Below are 25,724 nucleotides of genomic sequence, written 5' to 3'. Positions count from 1 at the left end.
ATTGTCATTAACCACATTTGAATTCTTGTATTTCAACAATTTCAGCAAGACTGACATTGTCAAACATAGTTTCTTTGTGAGTCATACAATATTAATTTATTTCACCTTTATCCTCTTCTACTTCTTTTAACCAATATGGGCTTCTCTTTTGCTCAGTGATCACTGCTTTCATCACCCATTTCCTTCCCCTTCTACAGAATTTATACAAGCACACACGAACTGAAATGAGCTAACTAGAACTCGCTAACATGGAACTGAAATGAGCTAACCTCCAAACTCATTTTCTTCTTCACGGGAACAATAATGACTTAGTTATCTTGGGCATTAAGAGTCATTGCACTCAGAGCATAAAAGGCCAAGGAAAGTTTGCAATATTCTGAAAGTGCAAATAAAAGATGTTTAATGAAACCCTTAGTACCTCTGTGATAATAAGAATAAAATCATGCTCGAGTCACCTTTTATACTTTCTGCTCATTCCAATAGGCCTCTGTGACAAGTGTTCATTTTTGGAAAGACAGACTTTGGAAACACTGATGTGGTGTAATTTTGGCATAATTTCTTCTCCATAAGGGCTTTAAGATCAACAAAGGACACAAGGAATAAGGCAGCTAATGTATTGTTTAGGGTAACTCCCATATTCTTATCACAGCCTGTTTATTTGACCATGTCTACTTTTGTATTTTCTAATTTGTCAAGATTGGATTCAAGTGAAAGATGTTAAATTTTATAGCAGTGTTTTTCAACCTATGGGTCATGACCCCTTTGGCAAACCTTTACCTTCAAAAACTATTTACATTATGACTTATAACAGCAGCAAAATTACAGTTAGGAAGTAGAATCAAACTAATTTTATGTTTTGGGGTCACCACAACATGAGGAACTGTATTAAAGGGCCCCAGTATTAGGAAGAGATGTGAGAATCACTTTTCTAGAGTTTTAAACTCCGTTATTATTTCATGGATGATATCTCATGGGAGTAGTTCTGAAGCTGCATCTATAATCAATATGTGTGGTGATTCTCTGATTCTTCAAGTGAAGGGTATATAGTTGGAATGACTCGGGGGTACCAGGAACTTATCTTGGAAACCCTTTACAACACTGTTCTGCAGAGTACTTTCAATAAGGAACCTTCAGGAAGGGATCAACAGGAGGATACAGGGAGGAAGACTGACTCCTCTTCCACCTGCTCTGTGGCTGCAGGTCACTGGCTGTCAGCTCAGTTTGCTACACCACATTACTCTTCATGGAATCTTCCTCCCATCACCAGTGATCTTCTTATGACTACTGCAGTGGCTGAAAACTCTTCCAAGAAGGAAGGCAAAACAAAGGTTCCTTAAGAGATGTATGGTCTCTGCTACTAATATAACACAGAACTGGAACATGAAATTACTGCTATCATTTCCAAAATAATTGACTTTAGAAGACTGTATACTTTTAAAAATGCCATCTACTCACTGTCAGAACCCCAGACATATCCATTTGGTTGTTATCTCCCAAGACAGCTGACATCTTTTGAAGGCAGAATAGTTTCAGGACATAGTCAAAATTCATTTTGCCACACCTTTTAAAGAAGGTGAGGACTAAAAACAAAGAGATTAAGTCCAAGGAGCAAGAATGTTTAGACCAGGGAAGCAAAATTAGTCAAGAAGGAAATTTGCATTCTCTGATTCTCCAAAAAGAAAAAGAATATAAAACATGTATTTGGATTGTGGATGTTTGTGTTCATGTTTGTGCTTGTGGACATGTGATGGCACTAGAAGAACACAGTTGGCTGACCATGGCCATTCAACATTTTTAAGGACTTCTTGTGACATGGTGCATGCCCTTCTCTCTTTCAGTTCTGTGGGCTCACCTACAAAACTGTTCCAACTTGCTCAAAGTAGACTATTCCCATGGCCTAATCCAGCCTCTTACACAACTGGGCTCATCAACAATTCCATTTAAATGGCCAAATGAAAGAAGATGTGCTGTGGAATGTCTTTCTTCATGCTGTGAATATATGTTGTTCCAATTGGTTAATAAATAAGCTGCTTTGGCCTATGGCAAAGCAGCTTAGAGGCAGGCAAGAAATCCAAGGAGAGAGATGAGAAAGAAAAAGGTAGAGTCTGAAGAGACGCCAGTAACCACTGAAGGAGAAGCAAGATGCCAGCAGACTGGTAATGCCACAGCCACCTGGCATCTTATAGATTAATAGAAAGGGGTTAAGTTATAAGAACTAGCTAGAGAGAAGCCTGAGCCATTAGTTTTTTTCAGTTCATACTTAATATAAGTCTCCATGTGGTCACTTGGGTTTGAGCAGCTGCAGGATTGGGCAGGACACAAGAAAACTTCTGACTACAAAGATGTGGCCTGCTTCTTCCAGGGCTGTGGTTTTCCATTCCCAAGTGTTCTTGTTCACCCATGTGTCTACCTCAGGCCTGTGCCAGTTTCCACATTTTCTAACCTGTGTGTCACACAGATGGTGACTCACTTTGGTGACAGAGGTGTTTCTTTCCTAATTTGTTCTTTGATGAACTTTGCTTCTCTGTTCTTATTAATTGTTCTCTTTAGGAAAGAGAATGGAAATATAGCCTGAGCTTTATCACCCCTCTTCCACCAAACCCAGCATGAAGGTGTGTGTGCCTTTCATAGACACTTGGGATGAATCTCAGAATTGCCCTCTTGTGGCACCTGAGACGTTATATGTGATCTCTTCTTTGTCATTCTTCTGTTTATCATTTAAATATATACAGAGTAGCATTTCTGTTTTTTTCCCTTTGTTTGTTTTAGAAGCCATGTTCTTTCTCTATAGATACCTTCTTTTCATTTCTTGGACTGCTGTGGAGTCCAAGGTTCCTTCCTTTCCCAACAGCAAGTACAGCTGACCTTGGGGCACTGCCTTAAATCTTGTCCCTTCTGTGGTACCAAAGGCCTTCATGGCTAAAGAGTTATAACTTATTGATATAGAAAATATAAGCTATAGAGCCAGTTGCTCAGGACCAAAGTACACTTCCATATCTTGCAAGTCCTCTTGTCTTACAAGGATGCCTTGAAGTCTCTGGTTCTTGGTCAAGTGGTGATAAAATCACATCATAGATTAGATCTAGCTCGACTGTCTTCATTGATGGAACATATTGAGAAACATGGCTCAGCAAACATCAACCAGCTATTGCCTGACTTTGTAGGTCAAACTTTCCTACAACTCAGCATCCTTATCCCTTCATATGCTGTCTGTGGCTGATAGTCCACTGACCTCCCTAATGGAGCAGAGCTTGCGCTGCCTGGAACCACAACAGCATCTTTATGGAAAGGTCTACTGAATCCTGACTTATAAGGTCTGATGCACAGTAAGTACTCAAAAATATCTGATGGTTTTTAAACCTCAAATCTTGGTCATAAGTTACCCATCCTGGCTGCCTCTCTCATCTTCAATGGCATGGTTTTTCTGGCTTTCTCATTACTTCCTTTCCCATCCATTATTTCCTTACAGCCTCCTTTCCACTTCTTTCTCAGACATTTCCTTGTTCCAGGGAACAGCCTTGCCACACATATGCACACTGCTATTCTTAATCACCTTTTCTCTACTTATCTTGTGGAGTCTGTCTATTCTCTTCTGTACTCTTTTTCCATTCTCACTGCCTTGGTGATTTCTATTGCAGAACCATCGCCTACAATCTGATCTTTATATGGCCTTTAACTTACCTTTCCAATCTCTTAATGGCCTTTAGACTTATGTTTGCAGAACAGTTTTTGGAAAACTAATAGTAGCACTAACGAGCTTTTTATGTTCCATGTGCCAAAGCTAAACCCATACCATTCCTAAGAATACCCAGTTATCTACACCTTCCATTTTTCAGTGTTTTACCAGAGGGATTATTTGTAAAGTACATCTAAAGATAAAGATAATAATTGCTTCAGCATCACAGATTTCCAATTAATCTTTTCTTTTTTTTTTTTTTGTTAGAAGTCCCAGTCAACAGGCCTTGAATGTCATTTTCTCTCTTGCTTTAGGGACACTCATATACACTTGTTTCTGTTCTTTTCCGATGGCCTTCTATCTCTCACCTAATACACCCAGATGAATGTGTTTAATTACTTTCTAGATGATCAATTTCTTACAGTATTACTAACAGCTATGATTCTGTTTGTGATGGCAAAATACTTAGTTTATCACAAAACACAAATTAGTAGTTGGCATGTGATATATGTGATCCATTGTGATTGCTGAGAAAGTTCAGTTATTTTAGTTCGAAAGAATTTTATTATCAACTCATAGGAAAGAGAGAGAGAGACAGAGACAGAGACAGAGACACACAGGCACAGAGACAGAGAAAGAAGGAGAGAGAGACAGAGACAGAGAGAAACAGAGAGAGAGAGAGAGAGAGAGAGAGAGAGAGAGAGAGAGAGAGAGAGAGAGAGCAATGCTTTTTGAGTTAGGTCAGCCATGTGGCTAAAATTCAGTTACATGGTGAATAGAAATAAGGTACTTCAGACAAAGAGTAAGGCAGTGGTTCTCAACTTTCCCAATGGTGCAACCCTTTAATACAGTTCCTCATGCTGTGGTGAACCCCAACCATAAAATTATTTTGTTGCTACTTCATGACTGCAATTTTGCTGCTTTTGTGCATCTTAATATAAATATCTAATATGTAGGATATGTGATATGTGACCCTCCTCCAAAGGAGTTGTGATCCATAAGCTGAGAGCTGCTGGAGGTTAAGGAATATAGAGCACCAGAAAACATATGGCTCAGCTCTGATCAGCACCCTAAAGACAATGGCTGAGGAAGAGCTAGAGGAAGCCTTTCCAAGTTCTGATTCAGAAGAAGGGTGGACATAAGACAATCTCATGGGCTCACAGGAACTCATTGAGGCTTATATTTGAAGTTGCCATGTTTCTTCTCCTCACCTGAGGCATGGACAGTTCTAGAACAGCAGCAGCCATCTCAATCCTAAGAGAACTGGAACATAGAATAAATGTTTTGCCATTATTTCTAGCAATACTGTAAAGTCTATTTAGAATACCGCCCAAAAATTATTGCTAGGGGGAAGTGCTCAATAACGAATCAGAATGCTTATTCATTGTTGTCTAAAGATTCAAGGTTTACATGGGAATCTCTGCTCTCTCAGCATGCGTGCATGCACACACACACACACACACACACACACACATACATACACACTTATAACACATAAGTGCACACAATGCAATAAAATAATTCTTATTTTTATATAGGACAGTAGTCATTTGCTCTTTATTTTACTACCAGAGATGATGTTATTCAATATAACAAGATGCAATATGTTCAAGGCAATAACTGTACTTGCCAAACATTCTGTGTGTCACCTTATCTGATTATTGAAACACATTTTATTGTACATATTATTGTCCCTCATCAACAGCTAGAGATCCAGACTGAGGGAAATGAAGCCATGCATACAGTATATTAGCCTGTAATTACGAGAGTCAGGATTTAAACACAAATTAAAACTTTTCAACTTGAAACCTGAGGCATTAGCCATCCTCCTATAAACTTCTGATTGTAAATGCCACGTTTTCTACTTCTGTGTCTAGCACATGTGCCCCATAAAACTTTCCTTGGATTATTTATTCTAGAGTGAGGCAGTCTCATCCCCAACTCGTTGGATTTACTCCAGTGTGTATTTCTTTCTAATATCAAAACTCTTATATCCATTGGCTTTTGGCAACACTTCCAAATCCAGAAAAATCATCCTCTTTCTGTTTTCTGATTCCACTCACAGTTAAACCTTTCTTTATTTTTGCCTTGAATTTTCATGTGAATCTCAGTTTGAAGGATTTGTTTAAAATACAATTAAAATGTTTTCTACAGGTTTAGGCCAAGTTGGCCTAGCTCCTAGAATCCACTCTGGGTAAAACCTCCAGGAATATATGTTTGCAGAAAGGTTTGCACTCCGGGATCCCCTCCCACTTGCTCTGACCTGATATTTTGCTTATTCTGCTATGAAATTCCTCTGAGGAGGGAAACAGTAGCTTGCCTCATTAAGACTCATTATTTACAAGATGTTGACAAATGTTGGCATTTATCCTGTTAACATAATAAATGTGAGAAAAATGACCATTTGGCATAGATAGTCTGGTGTAGAATGCAAGCATGGCAAAGAATGAGGAGGGTTTGTTATATCTAAGCAGCATCGTTCAGGGCTACATATTAGGATAAATATGTTTTGGAAATATAATTATTTCTTCTTTGCCCCACAAATACAATTTCTCTCTCTCTCTCTCTCTCTCTCTCTCTCTCTCTCTCTCTCTCTCTCTCTCTCTCACTTGTGGCAGTTGGCAGACAGAGTAGTTTAATACAGAATCAAACCAGAACTCAGAAAAAATGTCTATACAAATCATATTTAGTTATTTACTCTAATAAAATGTTTGAATTTTTGTCCCTTTGGAAGAAAACTAATTTTTTTCTGCTTGGTCTTTGTAACATTTGGTTATAATTTTAATTCCAAATGTATTTGCTTGATAATAATATAACTGTAATGTTCAAATTTATATACCCATAATAATAAAACAAAATAAGTGAAGGGAATACAAATATAAAGTAGGAATTTCAAAATTTGGTTTATTCTTGAATGTGCAGGATTGAATGTCTACTAACAAACGTATATGAGAATTCAACCTGTTTAAGTTTAAGAAATTTGAACTTGACACTGAACTTCTAGTACATACACACACCTTACACATATATGCATGTACACATACACAAAAATATACATATACACATGCACACATACACACAAAATCACACATACATACCTACACATACATAAACACATACATGAACACACATACACAAACACACACACACATACACACACACACACACACACACACACACACACACACACACACACACACAAGCAAACACACACACATAAGCTTTGGGAAATTGTCTAGACCCAGCCTGACTTTCATAATTGGGTCCTGGTGTACTAAGCAGCATAAATAATATCTGAGAACTTACGCATTAGAGACCCTTCTGTGAGAGACCAAGACGAAAAGCAGTCCTCTGTGTGATCACAACTGAACAAGACAGAAGAAGGAATCGTCCAGATGACATAATGGCCAACATCTCTGTGTCCTGCCTACAGGAGGGCATGCTGCAATGTGAGCAATTACGAATGTCTTTGACCTCACTGCAATCTTCCTTCTCCTGTGGAAGATCATTAGATTTCACAGTCCCAGCATCACCTACCCTTACCAACATGACCCAATGCAGGATAAAACCTGCTTTCTTACAATGACCCCAGCACCACCAAATGCAAAACAAATGCCTGCTAGTATTTTGTAATGCTCTCTTACTGAGATAGTCAGGGGGCCTTCTGAGCTGAGCAATGCATACACTTTCTAGAATGCTGTATGTTGTGGGATGTTCTGTATGGCAAATGTGTTGCTCTGATTGGTTAGTAAATAAAACATTGATTGACCAGTAGTCAGGCAGGAGGAAGTATAGGCGGGACAAGGAGGAGAAGAATTCTGGGAAGTGGAAGGCTGAGTCAGAGACACTGCCAGCCGCCACCAGGACAAGCAGCATGTGAAGATGCCGGTAAGCCACGAGCCACGTGGCAAGGTATAGATTTATAGAAATGGGTTAATTTAAGATATAAAAACAGTTAGCAAGAAGCCTGCCACGGCCATACAGTTTGTAAGCAATATAAGTCTCTGTGTTTACTTGGTTGGGTCTGAGCAGCTGTGGGACTGGTGGGTGACAAAGATTTGTCCTGACTGTGGGCCAGGCAGGAAAACTCTAGCTACAGCTGTTCTTCTCTATAAGCTTGGGCCTGAAGTGTTGACTTGTGTATTGAAAACAGGACAGCACTTTACTTAACACAGGCTGACCATCATGAGAGGCACTTTGGATTTAAGTACTTTTATTTGCAATAGTTTTTTCTTACCTATATCTTCAATCAATTATTTTTTTTAATAATGTGTCTGAGAGGCACATATATTTGGCATAGAAAGAAACCAAGATGAAAGAAGTTTAGTGACTCTATGGTTAACATAGAAAATTAACATCATAGTCAGAACCCACATTTTTCTGGCTCTTTCCCCCAAGCTTCATCTTAGTTCACGGAATTTTATTAAGCTATTTCCAGTTACTTAAAACACAGTGAATGTTATTTATTTGTCTGTATCTCTAATGGCCCAGAGGCTCAGAGAAGGCAATAGCCTTGAACTACCTATTTGCATGCAGCTATTCCGTAGTGGCTCTTGAAGGAGCTAACTTATTGAACTCATCTAGGGCATGAATCAGGGAGGACCTCTGATTTACTGGCAAGAGGGATGGAATTCTAGAGCAGGTGACAATGTGTATTATATTCAAGTTCAAGAATTAAATTGTAGTAGCAATTAGTACAATTAGCAATTAGTAGTGTCAGTACCAAGGTAGACACAATCCAGAGCTAAATAATTGTACTATTTAATGAGGACTCATGCCCTCTTAGGAAGCATCCTAAGGTTATTTCAAAATCAAGATGCTTTGTGTGTGTGTGTGTGTGTGTGTGTGTGTGTGTGTGTGTGTGTGTGTGCTTTGAGATGGAATTTCTCTGTGTAGCTTTTGAAGTATATCCTAAAACTTACTTTGTAGATCAGCTGGTCTCAAACTCACAGAGATCCGCCTGCCTCTGCCTCCCAAGTGCTGGGATTAAAAGAGTGTGCCACCACTGCCTGGCCTTCAAGACGCTCTTGAGCTATCTGAAGTATTATGTCATTGCTCCTACTTTTCAATTTAAAGAATGGTTGAATACTTTGGTTGTAAAGATGTTTCAAAAATTACCATGAGAAAAAGAGAGATACAAAATATCTTATAATATTAATTTACCAGTAATAAAAATAAACCAATTTACAGAATTTTTGGTTTTCCTTTTAAATATTTGACCCTAAAAACTAAAACAAAACAAACAACAAAAAAATAAAGAAATAAAACAATGACTTCCAGTGTTTATTGTGTCTTCAGCACTTTAAAAAACATTCTAATATATCACCATTTAGATGATGCTACCATTGTTTACAATATTCACAGATTTTGTTAATGATACTTTTATTTGGCATCAACACTTGTAATTTGTTCTCAAATATAATTGATGATGAAATAAATTAGAAGCAATTAAATAATGCTTACTGGTATTATCAGTGGTACCCAGTAGGGATTTAGAATAAATAGGAAGGTTGCTTGGATCTCAGTTCTATTTGATGTCCAAATGTGCTCCTTTATGATACGTCCAGCTGCTCCATAGAGCAGATTCAACAAACAGCCATGTTAGATGCTATTATTTTGACTATTAAATTCATTTATCCACTCACTTTTAAATAGACCTGACAAAGACTTGGGAGCTCTTGGCTAGTACCAGGTACTTTGCTAGGTGTTCTTGGTCAAGCAAACTCCATCCTTCAGGTTTAAATGATGTGATTCACAGAAAGTAGATACGTGGCTTGCTAATGTCACACACTCATGCTTTAGTCTTTGAAGGAAATGACATGTGGACACTTTTACTTTGAGGGTAAGTTAGAACTTTCTACTGCACAACTCAGTCACCCATGTACCCACTGTCTCCTCCCAACCCCATTTACTTTCACTCAAGTCACCCTGTGCCACCATTAAAAGGACCTTATGAAACAGTACAATCAGATGTAGTATTACCATCATATGCTTTCTGGACTCTGCAAGAATGCATTCTTCATGAATTCCAAGGGAATGGTGTAGTGTAGATGTCTCCAGCTTGGGAATTCGTACTCAGCTGCAGATGTGGGATGCCAGCTTTGTACAGGCCATTTGCAGTTGGCATAATACAAACAAACCTACCCAGTGCCATAGAGCCATTGCCCTTCTGTTAATGTCCTGGGCATTTATTAGGTTCTGTGGTTATTCTGAGGGGACTTTTAGGGTTTGTGGTTTACTTGGAAATAGCTAATATCTACCTGGCTGTCAATCCCACTTCCCTTAGAACACATCTTGAAAACAGCCTTGTCAAATGGTCCCTGAGCTATGTTGTAAGGAATCTGTTCTCTAAGGTGTTTGGGTTGGAGTTTTCTGGACATGCAACTATTCCCATGTGGTTATTTGAATGATTGTAGCCCAAAGTCAATCCATTCATGCCAGAGGAAATTTAACAGAGAAAGTTAAGGGAAGATATAGCTTCTATTCACTTTTTTCAATTATTATTATTATTATTATTATTATTATTATTATTATTATTATTATTATTGTGTGTAGAGGAAATTTAAGTTTTAAGACAGTTTTTAGCTCAGTTAATATTCTCAGGCACACTTTTAGAGAGAATATGAAAACAAACCTGAAACTACCTTCTTATATTATTTGAACATATTCAGGCACAGTCTCATTATGAATGAGCATTTTCAGAAACAGGGCTTGAGGGCAGTAATCAAAGGTTAACCCATAGAGCAACTGGGTAGAATAATCCATTCACATTTCTGAGGTAAATCTCTAAACAGGATCCTGCTCTTGATTGAATCTTTCTCCTGTAAATTTATCTGGGGAGGAATTAGGGTTTGATTTCAGAAGACAATCCTTAAATACATCTGAGCAAGCAATTCGGAACGACATGTTGTACCCTTGGGATGGCAAGAGAGAATGTAGTCTCCCATCTTGGAAAACTAGAGGCCTTAGATTTGTGCGGGAGTCATAATCTCATTTTAGAGATAAGGTGCTTATGGAAATTGATATGTGAATATTTGAAAATTGGAAACTTTGCAGAATAAGGTCACCTTATTTGTATTCTCTGGTATAAATTTGTATTTTCTCTAGTGCTTTGGTTTGTTTTGGGGAGATTGCCAACTTAAAATGAAAGACTAGCTGCTGTATTAGATCAGACAGCTCCAGTATGGGGAAAACTCACCATGTGGCTTGAGAAAGTTCATTCTCTGACTTTAGTCATAGAGAACAAGGTGACTTCCTGAAATAAAAAACAGACAGACACTTACGCCAGACCCTCACAATGTCTTAGCCAAAACTGCGAGGCTCTGGGTTTTAAGGTGAAGTAAATTTAGTCGGTGGGATGAAGGCATCTCGGCAATAAAGACTCATGTTGATAGGAACAAGATCTTTCAAGGTACACTCTCCCCTTCTCTGTTTTAACAGTTGGTTTGTAAACATTTGATTACTGATAAATCAAATGCACTAGGGAGTTCAGGTTTCTGCTGATTGGCACATTTGTAGATTCCTTCAGTCACCAAAATTTGAACAAGGCTCAGAATGTTCTCCATTAAATTTGAAAAAATCAAGTTAAATACTTAGCTTTGGACATTATATGAGGTTTTGTTTGTTTGTTGTTTTTTTCCCCTGAGAGACAAGGAGAAGGCAGGATTGTGGTAACTTGGCAATGCACGTTAACAATGTTGAAGACAGAGGGACTGTTAATGTGGATTACCTCCTGGCTCATCACGACATCAACAGTTAAGCTTCTTTAGTTGAGACTTTGGTCACAATGAGGTATAATTCATTTAGGAAATACACTCATTTTTCCAAGTTCATCATTAACTGAAGAAATTGTTTAATTCTTAAGGAAAACTGCAGATTGCCTAAGAAGATAGCCTGTTTCACTTTTCAATGTTTCTCTTCTAGGCTATTACATATATGTGAAAAGGCACTTTGCATGGTGAGCTGATTTGCCAAGATAGAATAAGGAGCCCGGGTTCCAAACATCACTCCCACCTTGCACTATCAGGGCATTGTGACTCATTATTTCTTTGTAGTGACATGGTGTGATCATTCCAAATTCTACATTCTGCAAACCCCTTAGGTGCTGATTCACAGTTCTGATGCAATTTTTGATATGTAACTTTTTTTTGTTGTTTTTGCATAAAATCGTGGAGCCAGCATTGACAGCTGTTTCAAATCTATAGGGTCAGGTCAAGCAGAAGTATTTGTTGGGATATGTACAGAGAAGTTAGTTTTAATGTGTTTCACACAATGTCAGCATCACAAAGGCAGTTTCATTTTCCCAACTACTTCCTCCTGCTTTTACTCCACATGCCCCTATAATGCCTGTGCCATAGGCAGTTATTGATATATATATATATTTTCATGTATAATAAACTTTGGTCTGTTTGCCACAGTTTGGCACCTACCAGAATCATAATTTCCTGAGAATAATAGCCAAATGGCCTCAGTCAACAACAGCACTTGAAGGGGGATGGATCTGGTCCACTTACCCTCCTCTATCTCTTTATCCCCTGTTCTTACAAGGGTCAATTAACAATATTAAATATATTCTTATCTGAAAATGAATTGTCTAGAATTCAACAGCCTATTAGTGACAATTGAACAAAGTTGACCTTTGCTATCTGTTTGAAGTGGGTACAAAGAAAGTGATTCACAAAAGAGCGAGTTGTTAAGTTATGGGAAACACAGTTAACAAGGTATTTTTAAAAGCCTCGTTATAGCAGAGGCTCTTCAGCTAATTATGCTCAGAAAAATAGCTGCTGCTCACCTCATAAGATGCAGTACCCCCTTTGAAACAGGTCCAGCTAGGGTCGGATGTTCTTCTCAGCAGAGCTCTCTTAGATATTCTCCTAGCCATTCGGAAGACACCTCCTTAGCTGTTTCCAAATTCTTACCCCATTTCTGGGAGATGGCCTCAAACATCATTGGAGATGCTTAAGCTTTAGGGACTAATTACTTTTAACATATAGACATTCCTGTAAAGAATGGCATTTTAAGCTGTTACCTGTCTTTTTCATTTGATGGGAATGGTAAAAATCAAATTACAAGTCGGGAAGCAAAAATAAGATCTATGAAGCTTTTAACTTCTTGTGGGAAAAACGTACTACATCTCTAAAGACACAGCTCTTCTTAAGTCAGGTCAATCATCAGGGTAGTGCACACTCTGTCCTGGGGCTGACTCCGGGACTTCACAGTCTAGGCTTCTTCTCATTTCTTGCTTCTACTGTCTGACTAGATGGGAGTAGAAGCTTGTGAAGAAGAAATACTATTTTAAAGTAGGAGTTAGCAGTCCTGCCTGTGGTGACATGGACAAATGTGGGAGATATTGTGCTAGGTGAAATAGATAAGATATGGAAAATAATCTGCATGACCACTTACATGTTTGCCTGTATTTATAGATGGAATATAAAAATGTTGGAACATTCAACAATACAGAGAATTATTACCAAGAGTGGAGAGTTGAAGAAATGGGACAATAAGGTTAAATAAAACAAACTTTTGATCATGTAGGACATATGAGATGAAAGGATCACGTGGGTGGTAGAAGTGTGGTTAAAAAATACAGTATTGTGTGTTGAAAATTGGCTAAACTGTGAATCATGGATTATGTTAAACCACTTATCATATATATCATAAACCCATGCAGGGCTTAAATTTATACAACTAGGAAATGGTATGAGTTTAGAGCTAAAATGTTACCGAAATTGGGAAAGTTCTTGTAAATTGTACCTCCAAGTTTGTTGGTTGATTGATAGCACATTGACCCCTTCCCTTCCTCTGCCTCTACTCTCCCATTTGGTCACATGACATGTTGTACCACTCTTCTGACTCTCTGATATCAAAGTTTTACTTTTTCCGTTTTCCCAAAGTTGAGTCATGGTCAGAAATAAACACAACGATAGCAAGTTCTTGGCTTTCTTGAGTTAAGACCCTGTAAGATTAATAAAAGTTTAGAAAGAAATTTCTGTATCCAGCCCTGTGATACAGTATCACATACATTTCAAAACATGGGTTAGGTTATTTTGAAAATCAGAGAGAAGAAAAGACATGGGGTTTGTTTACAAGAATTTATTGCCAGAATGGGAAAAGCTAGACTAGAGGGTCGAAATAACATTACATGAGACAAACCATTTGAAGCAAGCCAGCAAAGGAACATACCTCCTTGACTTGTGTTTTAGTTCCTGCCCTGTTTGAGTTCCTATCCTGACTCCCTCATTCGACCTTGATTAGAATGTGTGAGCCAAATAAACCCTCCCGCACCCCAGGTTGCTTTTGGCCATAGTGTTTGTTTCCACAGTAAAGGAAAACTAGGAAAGATTCTCTCAAGACTTTGCTTTTCCAACCAACACAATCTGTTTTTCTCAACTTGGTTTTGGGTTCTTGTATCAAAATCTTTTGAGTAGGTGGGGATACTGGGATCAGAGGAGGAGACTAACACCTGCATTTGGTTCAGTGCTTTATCTAAAGGAATTCTCCTAAACAAAAATCTTCACTGTCGGTGACAGCAGCATGAACATAAAACACCTGTCTTCAAGCTGGGATCATCAACACAACCTAAGTGTGTGTTTTTAAAGAGACTATATTTATTTGTGTTTTATGTGTATGAGTGTTTTGACTGCCTGTCTTTAAGTGCACTAGACATTTGCAGATAGAAGATAGAAGTGGACATCAGATTCTTTGAAACTAGAGTTATACATGATTGTGAGCTGCCCTTTGGGTGCTGGGAATTGAATCTCAATTCTCTGTAAGAGCAGTCAGTGCTTTTAACCACTGAGCTAACTCTCCGGCCCCAATGTCCTATTTTTTTTTTAAAGCAGGATTTAAAGAAATGATATAATAGTAAGAATAGAAAGCATCTACCTTAGTGAGTCAAAACAAAGTGGAATAAAATGTATTGAAATAGACACAGTGTCCTTACCTGAAATTCAGTGTTGTTACCTAAAAATGTGTTTCCAGATTACTGTCCTAGATTACCATGGTTCTTTATAATGAGGCTAAGAGTTATTTTTCCTAATTGTGGGTAGAGAGAATGACAAGGGATGGACCTCTTGAGATGATAACCCGACAATATTTCAATCAAGGAGGACCTTTCTTTGGGCTAGCATGAAGACTAAACATACTAATGAATCAATGCTGTAGGCCATGCACTCCTGGGAGGCCCAATCAGAGTCCCATCAACAGCAGTCAGATCAAGGAATGATCCTTCAGGTCAGCCTGCAAATCCCTGTTGTGTTGTTTAGAGGCTTGCTTCTCTCTAGAAAAATACTTATGGAGACAGACCACTCCTCATCATTACATACTTCTCTCAAATCTAAATCATAAGATCTCTTAAATCAACAAGGTATTTAAAAGTATGATAGCTCTGTGTATCTTATATGTGAGAATAAGTTCCTTCTTCTTGTAAGTCCATCTTATTTTTTAAGAGAAAATCATATTTCACTCATTTATTGTCCTAACCAATAGGCAGTATCCAATATGCCAATTTCCTTCAGAGTTGTCTCAAAATGCCTTTATCTACCACCAATCAGTGGAAGTTAATGAACATTTTTTTAAAAAAGTTCTTTCCTTTTACATAACAATCCCTGTTCCACCTCCCTCCCCTTCTCCTGCTCCCCCCCACACACCTTCTCTCATTCCACTCCCATCCCCTCCTCATAGATGCTAAGGCCTCCCTTAGGTAGTCAACACAGGCTGGAGAGATGGCTCAGCCATTAAAGCCTAGGCTCACAACCAAAAATATTAATGCACATTTTAAGAGAAGTAAATCTTAAAGTCTTCACAAGGTCTCAGAGTCATGCCCTTTCTAGCCCTCCCATGGATATCTCTGGATTAATCAGAATTTCTGGTGCAATTCTTTTGAAGTTATTAATTTTATTTGAGACACTGGGATAGACTCAGTGCACAGAGTTTAAATGCAGATTTTTTTTTTCCTTCTCCATCAGCCAGTATGATCCTGGGGGCAGAGGCAGGGGAACAGCATGCAAAAATAGCACCGAGTTACAAAGCCAATATTAGATTTTTGTTCTAAAATGAATCTCCATGATGCATATCTTAATGAACAGGAGATAGACATTTCTTTTAATTAAACAATTTATTGTTTCAATTAAACAAGCTTGGTTGTGTTTGGCGGCATCCTTTAAGGATGGGCAACTTTTGTCTTCTGCACCTTGCTCTTCGCTGTTGTTTCTTTGCTGACAGTTTATGAGCAAACAGAGAGGTGGCTCAGGCGTTCTCATCACTCCATGTCAATACAATATTGGTATCTGATCTTTGACTTGTTGAATGACAAGACTTGTCATCTTTGCTAGGGTTTAACATTACAAGCCCATCCCCTGTTGCTCTCACACATACTGTTCCCTGGAACATTGCTGAACACTGATTATGATAGGATAGAAATGAGCTTAGGGGAAACAAGGAAAATGATTACCCTTCTAGGCCACAAATATGACGCATTTCTGGATCTCAATTATTTGTACTAAGGGTCACTTTGAACCCCATCAACAGAAATGCCATAATTGGGTTTGGTGGCATACTCCTTTAATCTCTACACTTAAGTTGCCAAGGCAGATGGATCACAGTGAGTTTGAAGGCAGCCTGGTCTAGATAACATGTTCCAGGGCAGCAAGAGCAACATAGTAAGATCCTATTTCAAAACACAAACCCAAAATAAACAAACCCAAACAGAAAAAGTCCAACATCTATTAACTGTATGTTAATATATCTGAGTAGACTGGAATGTAGACACGGAACCTAAGAGTTAAACAGCGCCTAAATTTTGTATCATGGAATTATATACACTCTCAGGAAAGTAATGTCTGAAAAACAAGGCAGATTTAATTCAGTGGCCGTCCATGCCAGTCTACGCATTGGGTATATAATGCTGCAGAAATGTCAAGTAAGGGACTCTGGGCCTTTGCCTGGGAGAAGGCAAGCGTGGAGCAGCACAGCTCAGGGAGTTTGTGTCTACTCTGAAGGAAACACACATTTAGGGTGGGTTAGCCCGCTTGAGGAAGGTGATTTATGGTAGAGTCCCAGGACGGGTTGTTGTAGAAAAGCCCAACAGAGACAAGTGAGAAAGCAATTGGACCAGCCTCATTCCCCACCAGGAAGTGCTTGGCATGGCATCGAAAGTAGCTACAGCCTCTTATGTTGTTGCTTGTTTGTCCAGAAGTCGTTCATTCATCAGGGATATTTTTCCTTTTCCTCTGCAACTTCCATTTAACCCAGAGACTGACAAAAGGATGTGCCCAGTGGAGAACAATGCCAAGCCTGGGCATCTCCAGCACATCTGCTATCTGGGTGCTCCTACTTCCCTGGATGCTCTCACTTCTTTGGGTGCTCCCACTTCCCTGGGTGCTCCCACTTCCCTGGGTGCTCCCACTTCCCTGTGTGCTCCCACTTCCCTGGGTTCTCCCACTTCCCTGGGTGCTCCCACTTCCCTGGGTGCCCCCACTTCCCTGGGTGCTCCCACTTCCCTGGGTGCTCTCACTTCTTTGGGTGCTCCCGCTTCTCTGGGGCTCCTAGGAGGTGGCTGTCGGTGGCCAGCCCTCATGCAGTGAGATGAGCCATTATGGCTCTGAGCAGTCCTTAGCTTTAGCAAGGTGTACTCATCTTGAACTCCAGAGACAGTGTTAACCGTGCACTGTTGAGAACAGTGGAGGGGCACCAGAGTCTGAGGATCCCAGCTCTTCAACGAGCAAATTTTGTCCATGTTTTGTGGGCCTCTTTTCCCTTACATAATAGTGAGGGTTTCAACTGGACCACTTGAAAGTCACATTCATCAATTATTTATTATTTTATATTTCTTCTCAAACTGGGACCGTTTTTTTTATAATAAGTATTTTTTCTCAGAATAATATATAATTTATAAAAAAAATGAAAGAAAGTTTTTCTAAAAAGCCAAATAACTTAAAATGATGTTTTCCCTTCCAGGTCTGGGAGCTCAGGCCAGTAATTCTAGCTACTTGCAATGCTGAGGCAGGAGGATGACAAGCTCAAAGTCTATCTGGGCAATAGAGTTAATTCAAGATCACTTGAATAGGCACCTTATCTAGATTCCTAATCATTAAAAAATCAGGGAGAAATGGGAATAGAATTCCACTGCAGAGTGCTTACTCAGCATCAACAAGGCCCTGGCTTTGATCTTTAACATATAAAATAAAATACCAAAAACTAAAATACTAATCTCTTCCCTACTTTCCCCACCATTTCAGCAGTGAAACCTATGAAGTCTATGATAGTGAAGGTACCCAGGCTAGCATCCTTGGTTAGGGCTTTAAACTTGGTCCTTAGGGATACCTATCCCCGTGGCAAGGTGGCTGGTGATTCCAGGAGAAGCACTTCAGTCTCTGTTAAGAGGAGAATTGGGAATTTGGATTTCAAGCTCCTGAGAGCACACAAGCCTGGAGATGGGAGTTTAAGAGTCTTAGAAAAATTGGAACTTTGTTGGCCTGACCTTAAAGGCCACCCCCTGATTTCTATCATCTTTCATAGGAAACTGAGTGGTACTCTAGTCCTTAGAAGCTCAGCTTCTTCGTCTTCTTCTTTTGATATGCCCACAGACAGCACTTCCAGTTAATTAGTCAAATTGACTGAAAACTTAATTACACATGTTCCTACTCAAAGGGGAGTTAGAATAATCACACATGCCAGGGTTTAGGGATATCCAGAAGAGGAGGCCAAGTTTGCGATTGCCTAAAGACTATGGAAAATGAAATTTGATGGAAAAGAAAACACTGTCTTCTTTCCCCCTTTTCTTTCACCCCAACAGTTAAGCAAAGCTTGCAGCTGAAGGGAGGAGTTAAAAGAAGCTCCACCTTCATGTTGCTGAAACTTCAACTAGAAACTTGATTTCCAAACTTCCAATGTTAAATTTTATGCTGGAACAATCATTGGTTGTTTTCCTTTCAATATGCCTATGAGTCTGTCATTATAGCACATGACATTCTTACTCAATGGTTATAGCTAAAGACTTTTGAGATGGTTAGTATTAATTGCCAGCTCGAAGAATTCCAGATTCTAGATTCATGGACTTGCCTCTTGGGAGATTATCTTGACTGCCAGATACGGGAGCATTCACAGCAACTGTGGATGTAACCATTCTTTGAGTGGGGATCCTAGGCTTTCTAAAATGGAGAAAGTCAATCAGCAGCAAGGTTGCATTCATCAGTCTGTTTTCTGATGGTGGGTACATTGTGATGTGGATGTTGCCTTGACTTCCTGCCAGCTAGGACTGCACCTTTGACTTAGAGCTAAAACAACCCCTTGTTTCCTTGAATTGTTTTTGTTGGAGTATTTTGTGAATGCAACAGAAAAATAAACTAAAAAAATTCAAAAGCAACTAATTGGAAAATTAAGTAATTAAATTACTTGAATTATTGAGTGATGTAATCCCAATAAAACCAAACACATACACAGTCTCTCAAAAAATTTTAATTTCTCTCTCTTGTCTCTGTCTCTGTCTGTCTCTATGTCTGTCTCTCTCTCACACACACATAAACACACAATTTCTCTTACACACATAAAATCTTTTCTTTCACTTTTATAACTATTATACATCCCTGTTTTACACACATACAATCCCTCTTTTCCTTTCTTATACAAATATATACACAGTATAGACAAGATACCTACACTCATTCTATCCACTAAATGTAGCTAGAGTTTTCCTGCCTTGCCCACAGTCAGGACAAATCTTTGTCACCCGCCAGTCCCACAGCCGCTCAGATCCAACCAAGTAAACACAGAGACTTATATTGCATACAAACTGTATGGCCGTGGCAGGCTTCTTGCTAACTGTTCTTATAGCTTAAATAAATCCATTTCCATAAATCTATACCTTGCCACGTGGCTGGTGGCTTACCGGCGTCTTCACATACTGCTGGTCATGGCGGCAGCTGGCAGTGTCTCTCTGCCTCAGCCTTCTGCTTCCCAGAATTCTCCTCTCTCCTTGTCCCACCTACTTCCTGCCTGGCCACTGGCCAATCAGTGTTTTATTTATTGACCAATCAGAGCAACAGATTTGACATACAGACCGTCCCACAGCACTTCCCCTTTCTTTTTTTTTTTTAAAGGAAGGTTTTAACTTTTACACATCTCCAAAGTCAGCTTGGTATATTTGGGAATTTGGGCGTAGCTTCTCTTACTACTTCCTGCTGGAGGGGGGCGCTGTATCTTATGGGGACACAAAGAAAATTTTAGGATCATGGAGTAGTCCTTGAGACCGTATCGTCTGAGCCAGTTGCCTTGAAACGATTCTGGATGTTGGATCATCTGATTTGAGAGAGACAATTAGGAAGCTGTTTTTAGCTCCGTTTTAGAATCTTTTCTCAGGTTTTAGGTGGAAACTCTTGCCCCACGTTGGGCGCCATTTGTAGCTAGAGTTTTCCTGCCTTGCCCACAGTCAGGACAAATCTTTGTCACCCGCCAGTCCCACAGCCGCTCAGATCCAACCAAGTAAACACAGAGACTTATATTGCATACAAACTGTATGGCCGTGGCAGGCTTCTTGCTAACTGTTCTTATAGCTTAAATAAATCCATTTCCATAAATCTATACCTTGCCACGTGGCTGGTGGCTTACCGGCGTCTTCACATACTGCTGGTCATGGCGGCAGCTGGCAGTGTCTCTCTGCCTCAGCCTTCTGCTTCCCAGAATTCTCCTCTCTCCTTGTCCCACCTACTTCCTGCCTGGCCACTGGCCAATCAGTGTTTTATTTATTGACCAATCAGAGCAACAGATTTGACATACAGACCGTCCCACAGCAACTAAATTTAGTAAAACACATTTGTTTAAGCTTTAAATGTTAATAAAAAACCCCAATTTTACCAGAATAAAAAAAAGATTACATATAAGCTTTTTTAATTACTGGTTTGTTCATTCTAGAGATAAAAAATAATTAGAAGTTATAATTTCCCTAAAGTTAAATATAAAAATGATTAATAAAGATTTAAGTGAAAAAACTAAATATGAATTTAGTTCTCTACAATCCACATCTCATCAAATTCACAGCAGAAATAACTGAATATATCAAAGATTTTTTAATTGGATTAGCGTTGATATAATCTCTTGAGTACATTCATTTGTCAGATAAAGGCTTTGTCTGTCAGCTCAAAAGAAAACATTACCCTGAAAAACATCAGGTTGGGAGCATTTCAAGCCTTTTCTTATTCACAGTGTAGCAGACTATTTAGACAAAGTGCCCCACAGAGCATGTGCAGAGAGAACAGGGCCACATCGTTCCCTCTTTGGAAGACAGAGAGAAGGAAGGGAGCATGACTGTAGTTCTTCTTCACAGATATCACTTCTGCCACCAGACACAGGTCCTCATTAGAACAGTGACATACGCTTTGTGAATGTGAAAGGGTTAGATAGTGGTGATGTTAGCTGTTTTGCTGGGCTCTGCTCTGGCTAGTGAGCTCACCTGAGATCTGTCCTGAAGGTAAGCTATAGTCCTACTTCTATTCTTCTGTATAATATATTGAAGCCCACAGGAGGGCAAATCTGACTCTGTTCTGTAGCAGGAATCTTAAAAGTTCTTATTAATAAAATCAAACCCGAGGCGAGTTATTGGGGTCAATGTTGGTAGATCAGAGAGACAGAACAAGCCACAGCTAACCTCACCTGGTCAACTTCTCAGCTGGTCTTGTTTCCTCAGACTGGAAGCTTCTGTGTCCTCATCCCAATGGCTCTCAGCTGAACTGCTGCTCAAAAGCCTGAAGCTTAACCAGCCAAATGCTTAACCAGATAAATGCTTAACCAGCCAAATGCTTCTAGTTTCTGGTCCTCACATCTTATATACCTTTCTGCTTTCTACTATCACTCCCTAGAATTAAAGGCTTGCTTCCTGGGATTAAAGGTGTGAGTCACCATGCTTGGCTGTATCCTTGAACACATGGATTTCTGCCTCTGGAATGCTAGGATTAAAGGTGTGTGCTATCACTGCCTAACTAGTGGCTTTTCTGTTCTCTGACCCCAGATAAGTTTATTAAGGTACACAATATTTTGGGGAACACAATACCACCACACTGTTCCCTTTCTAGTGTTACCAAGACAATTGGATGTGGACCCAGTGCTGACCATAAGGCAGGGGCCCATCCTTAGTGGCCACTAAAGTTGCTAATCTCATCTAACAGGGCCATATGGGAAAGCTTTTACATATATTGTTTCCCGTTACTTGAAATATTCATGCTGTCTCTCCTACGTTAAGTAGGCACGAAGTCCAAGCCCACAAATATTCTCATATAATTGTGGTCCATGCCTGAGTATGTGGACTGCATTCATGGAAACATGAAGTGAGTCTTTCCAATGAAACACCAATTTTGTCTTCATAAAAGCTCCCCTGTTCTCCAAAATTCCATATTGGTTTTCTATTCCTACATAACAAATCACTAAAAATGAAGTGACTTAAATAAGACTTGATAATTTTCATAGGTCAGAATTGGCAGAGCACAGCCAGAGGCTTTATTTGGGTCACATGCATCAGAAATCAAAATGTCAGAAGAGTGCAATCTCATATGCACCTTGAGGCCTTTTCCTGAGTTCATTCAGGTTATTTTCTGAGTTCATTCTCTGTAAGCTAAAGGACCAGTGATCAGCAGGTGATATCTCAGCCAACAGAGGCTGCCCTTGGGTGATAGTCATATGTCACTCTTGTAACCCAGGAAAGATTTTTCTTCAGGATGCTAAACTGGAGTAATAAAATGTACTCAATCATGAGAGAGACTATCTAGTCCTGTTTATAGGTCCCTCACAGTCAACCAGGAACTAGATAGGTGTGTATACCAGGTGGCTTACCTTTTCTGATAAACTTGCCCACACCAATGCTAACTGGGAAGAACTAGGAGAGAGGAGTAGAGATTTCTCCTAAGTCCTTGATGACTTCTTGCTGCATGTTCTCATGCTCACACAATTGCAAGCTAGCCTCTGTTGCTGGCCTGTATGTTTACTTTAAAGTAAGCCTTTTCTCAGTAGTTTCCAGTCTTTGCAGTCTTGGTTTGATGGCCATATCCATGTGGGGTTCTACCATCTCTACAGCTTTAATATATGCTAAAGGATATTCCTTGGGTCAATTCTTCAATCTGCTTCTCCTCTCAGGTCTGTTTCAGTTTGTGACATTCTTAGGAGGAAATCTGTGCTTATTTCACTTGTGTTCTTAGTCTCATTAATAAAAAGAATTCAGAAACAAACCTTTTTTTTTTTTTTTTGAGACAGGGTGTCTCTGTATAGTTTTGTTGCCTGTTCTGGATCTCACTCTGTAGACCAGGCTGGCTTATAACTCACAGATATCTGCCTGCCTCTGCCTCCCTAGTGCTGGGATTAAAGGTGTGCATCACCACCACCTGGCCAGAAACAAATCTTTAAGGAAGCTCCAGGACAATTTATTAGAGTCAGAGAGAAGATAACAGAGCCAGGAAGTTATGGATCTATCCCATCAACTGCTAGAAGGATAAAGAGAAAAGGAAGAAGAAAAAAATGTCCTTTGAGTTCAAGTCCAAGAAAGCTGGGAAGTTCAGTAATGGATATATGTCACTAGCAGCTGCATAGCAGAGAGATTGGGAGTGAAGGAGGGGCAAGACTTCAGAGAATGAGTGAGAAAACCTAGGGTGCCAGGAAAAGCATATGTAAGATTTTGCTCCAAGAAAGTTTTAAAAAGAAGGAAAAGGAAGAATTAGGCTTTTCTGTGTAATCCAGAAAAGCAGATAGGCACATGGTAGAGATTCCATAGTGGTTGATGGAGAAGGGAGTTCCAAGGACTATAAGTGCATTATGTCATTAACGGAATAATTATTCCTCCCATTTCTTTTTTTTTTTTTTTTTTTTTTGGTTTTTCGAGACAGGGTTTCTCTGTGTAGCTTTGCGTCTTCCTGGAACTCACTTGGTAGCCCAGGCTGGCCTCGAACTCACAGAGATCCACCTGGCTCTGCCTCCCGAGTGCTGGGATTAAAGGCGTGCGCCACCACCGCCCTGCTATTCCTCCCATTTCTTTAGTGTGTCTCTAGAAGAATCAGATGTCCCAAGGGAGTGGACTCCAGGCCAGGTGGTTGAAAAATCCAGATGAATTAACTCTTAAGGGAGGACACAATAGTATGTAGTACTTTAATCTTTTGAGCAGATCACAATATCATGTCTCCATTCATGGTCAGATATAGATCCCATTATTTTGACAAAAGAGAAGTCATTTTTTAATAGGATTAAACAAATCCCTGCTGTTGCTACCATTTCTTATTGCATTGTATAGTCCAAGGTAGAGCAAAGCTGATAATTACCTTCCTAGTGCTGCAAGGGAAAGAGGAGGTAGTCTACAAAGTTGACCATAAAGAAGCTACCTAACAACACCTCTATAGGAACTTGAGCACCAAACCTGCTGATTCCTTTAATTCCCTTCCACAAATTCCTAGGTACTGCTCATCTTTCATTACAAATACTCACCCAGCCTCCAAATCAAGTTCTTTCTTTTCAAAGTCTTTTTGTCTATACTCTAAGCCAGGTATTCATCAGTTATCTGCATTTCTGCTACATTTACTCTTTCACTGTGTTCTCTGCAGTGGAAATACTATGCAGTGTCTGTCTGGTTTAGGCATTAGATCATGGAACACCCTTACATAAAAATCTCCGTAGTCCCAAATGATGATGGATACATTCCTCTTTAAAATACCAAAGCTTCCAACACCTGTGGTGCCAGCCTCACTTTTCATCCTTGTGTTGTGCACACACACAGCTATCTAACACATTCTGTCTTGTAAAAGTCATGTTATCAGTACTCAATTATCACCTTGAGATGTAGTTTCAGTAATTACTTATAAATATTTATTGGCTCTGAACATGTAATTTTTATGCTTTTATTATAATTTTTTAAAAAGGAGATATTTTATAGCAGCCATTTAACAAGAAAAATTGATTTTATTCTAGAACACAATCCTTTAATCCAATAGGAATAAGCCTTTGAAACAGTATTCATGAGTAGAAAGGAGATATTATTATTTATTCTTAAAAAATAAGCACAAGTATTGAAAACACCTTGAGATACTCCTGTAATTATTGATATTTTTCACAAACTATTTTGCAGGTATAGCACCAATCTTTGTAGTGAATGAATGCTGGCTCATAACTATGTCACTAATGCAATTAAAATATGTACTAGAGAAACCTTGTTCAAATGCTACAGACTTTATAGTTTACAAACTGTCCCTGCATATATCACACCTTCACAGCAATCATGTACTCTGAAATTCTGCTCAGTTTTTGAAGACTGAACTAAGGAGGGTCATATCTTTAAGCAATGTGCTCAACTAATTCAACTAGTAAATATTCTAAATTTTTCATATTACATTTGTGACCTTTCTATTTCCAAGGCATGTCAATTCCCAAATCTCATATAGAAAATTATTAATCATTTGACAACATTTGTTCAGACTGAACTTTGGTCCAAATTACACTTAGCAGGTAAGTGGTGGAGCTTTGCCAAGGTGTGAAAACTATCTTTTCTTTCTGTAGTAATTCTTGGCCCCTCTCCAGAGATCTAGTTTCATGGGTCACTCCCATCAGCTGTACCTTAGAGGCTCAGTGATTCCTGGCACACCTGATATTAGGCTCTGGATGATGCTTAAACCTCCAATTACTGCCCAGGAGAGGTGAGATTCACCCTGCTCATATTTCAAAGGAGGAGTCAGATAATACTGAGCATCATAAACTGTTCAAAGACACCTTGGAAAAATGGAGGATTAAGAAAGGTCATTCTGAGCAAAGTGTCCCTGCATAGGCCCCATGTTCCAAACAGCTAGCTCATGCACTAAGGACAGGTCCTGGTCCCACTGCCTGGGGGCCTCCCAAACCTTTCAAGTTAATCAACTGTCTCACTTATCCAGAGGGCCTGATCTAGCTGGGGGCTCCTTAGCTATTGGTTCATAGTTCATGTGTTTCCACTAGTTTGAGGAGGGGACTGGACCTGCCTCAGTTGAATCTACCAGGCTGAGCTGGATCCCCAGAGGAGTCCTTGCCCTGGAGGAGATGGGAATGGGAGGTG

The 25,724-nt window shown here is 39.4% G+C and overlaps 1 long non-coding RNA gene across 1 annotated transcript; it reads right to left on the bottom strand.

Annotated features, from left to right (window-relative positions):
- Window positions 1-69: 69 nt before the first annotated feature.
- LOC121824771 (uncharacterized) lies at window positions 70-11,645 on the bottom strand. Its single transcript, XR_013046872.1, has 3 exons — window positions 10,875-11,645; window positions 4,888-4,939; window positions 70-1,302 (listed from the first exon to the last, which is right to left on the bottom strand). It is a non-coding gene; the product is annotated as an uncharacterized LOC121824771 (long non-coding RNA).
- Between the last annotated feature and the right edge of the window lie 14,079 nt (window positions 11,646-25,724).

Source organism: Peromyscus maniculatus, chromosome 21 (assembly GCF_049852395.1).
Source record: "Peromyscus maniculatus bairdii isolate BWxNUB_F1_BW_parent chromosome 21, HU_Pman_BW_mat_3.1, whole genome shotgun sequence".
Lineage (NCBI taxonomy): Eukaryota > Metazoa > Chordata > Mammalia > Rodentia > Cricetidae > Peromyscus > Peromyscus maniculatus.
This window is presented reverse-complemented; position numbering and strand designations above follow the sequence as displayed.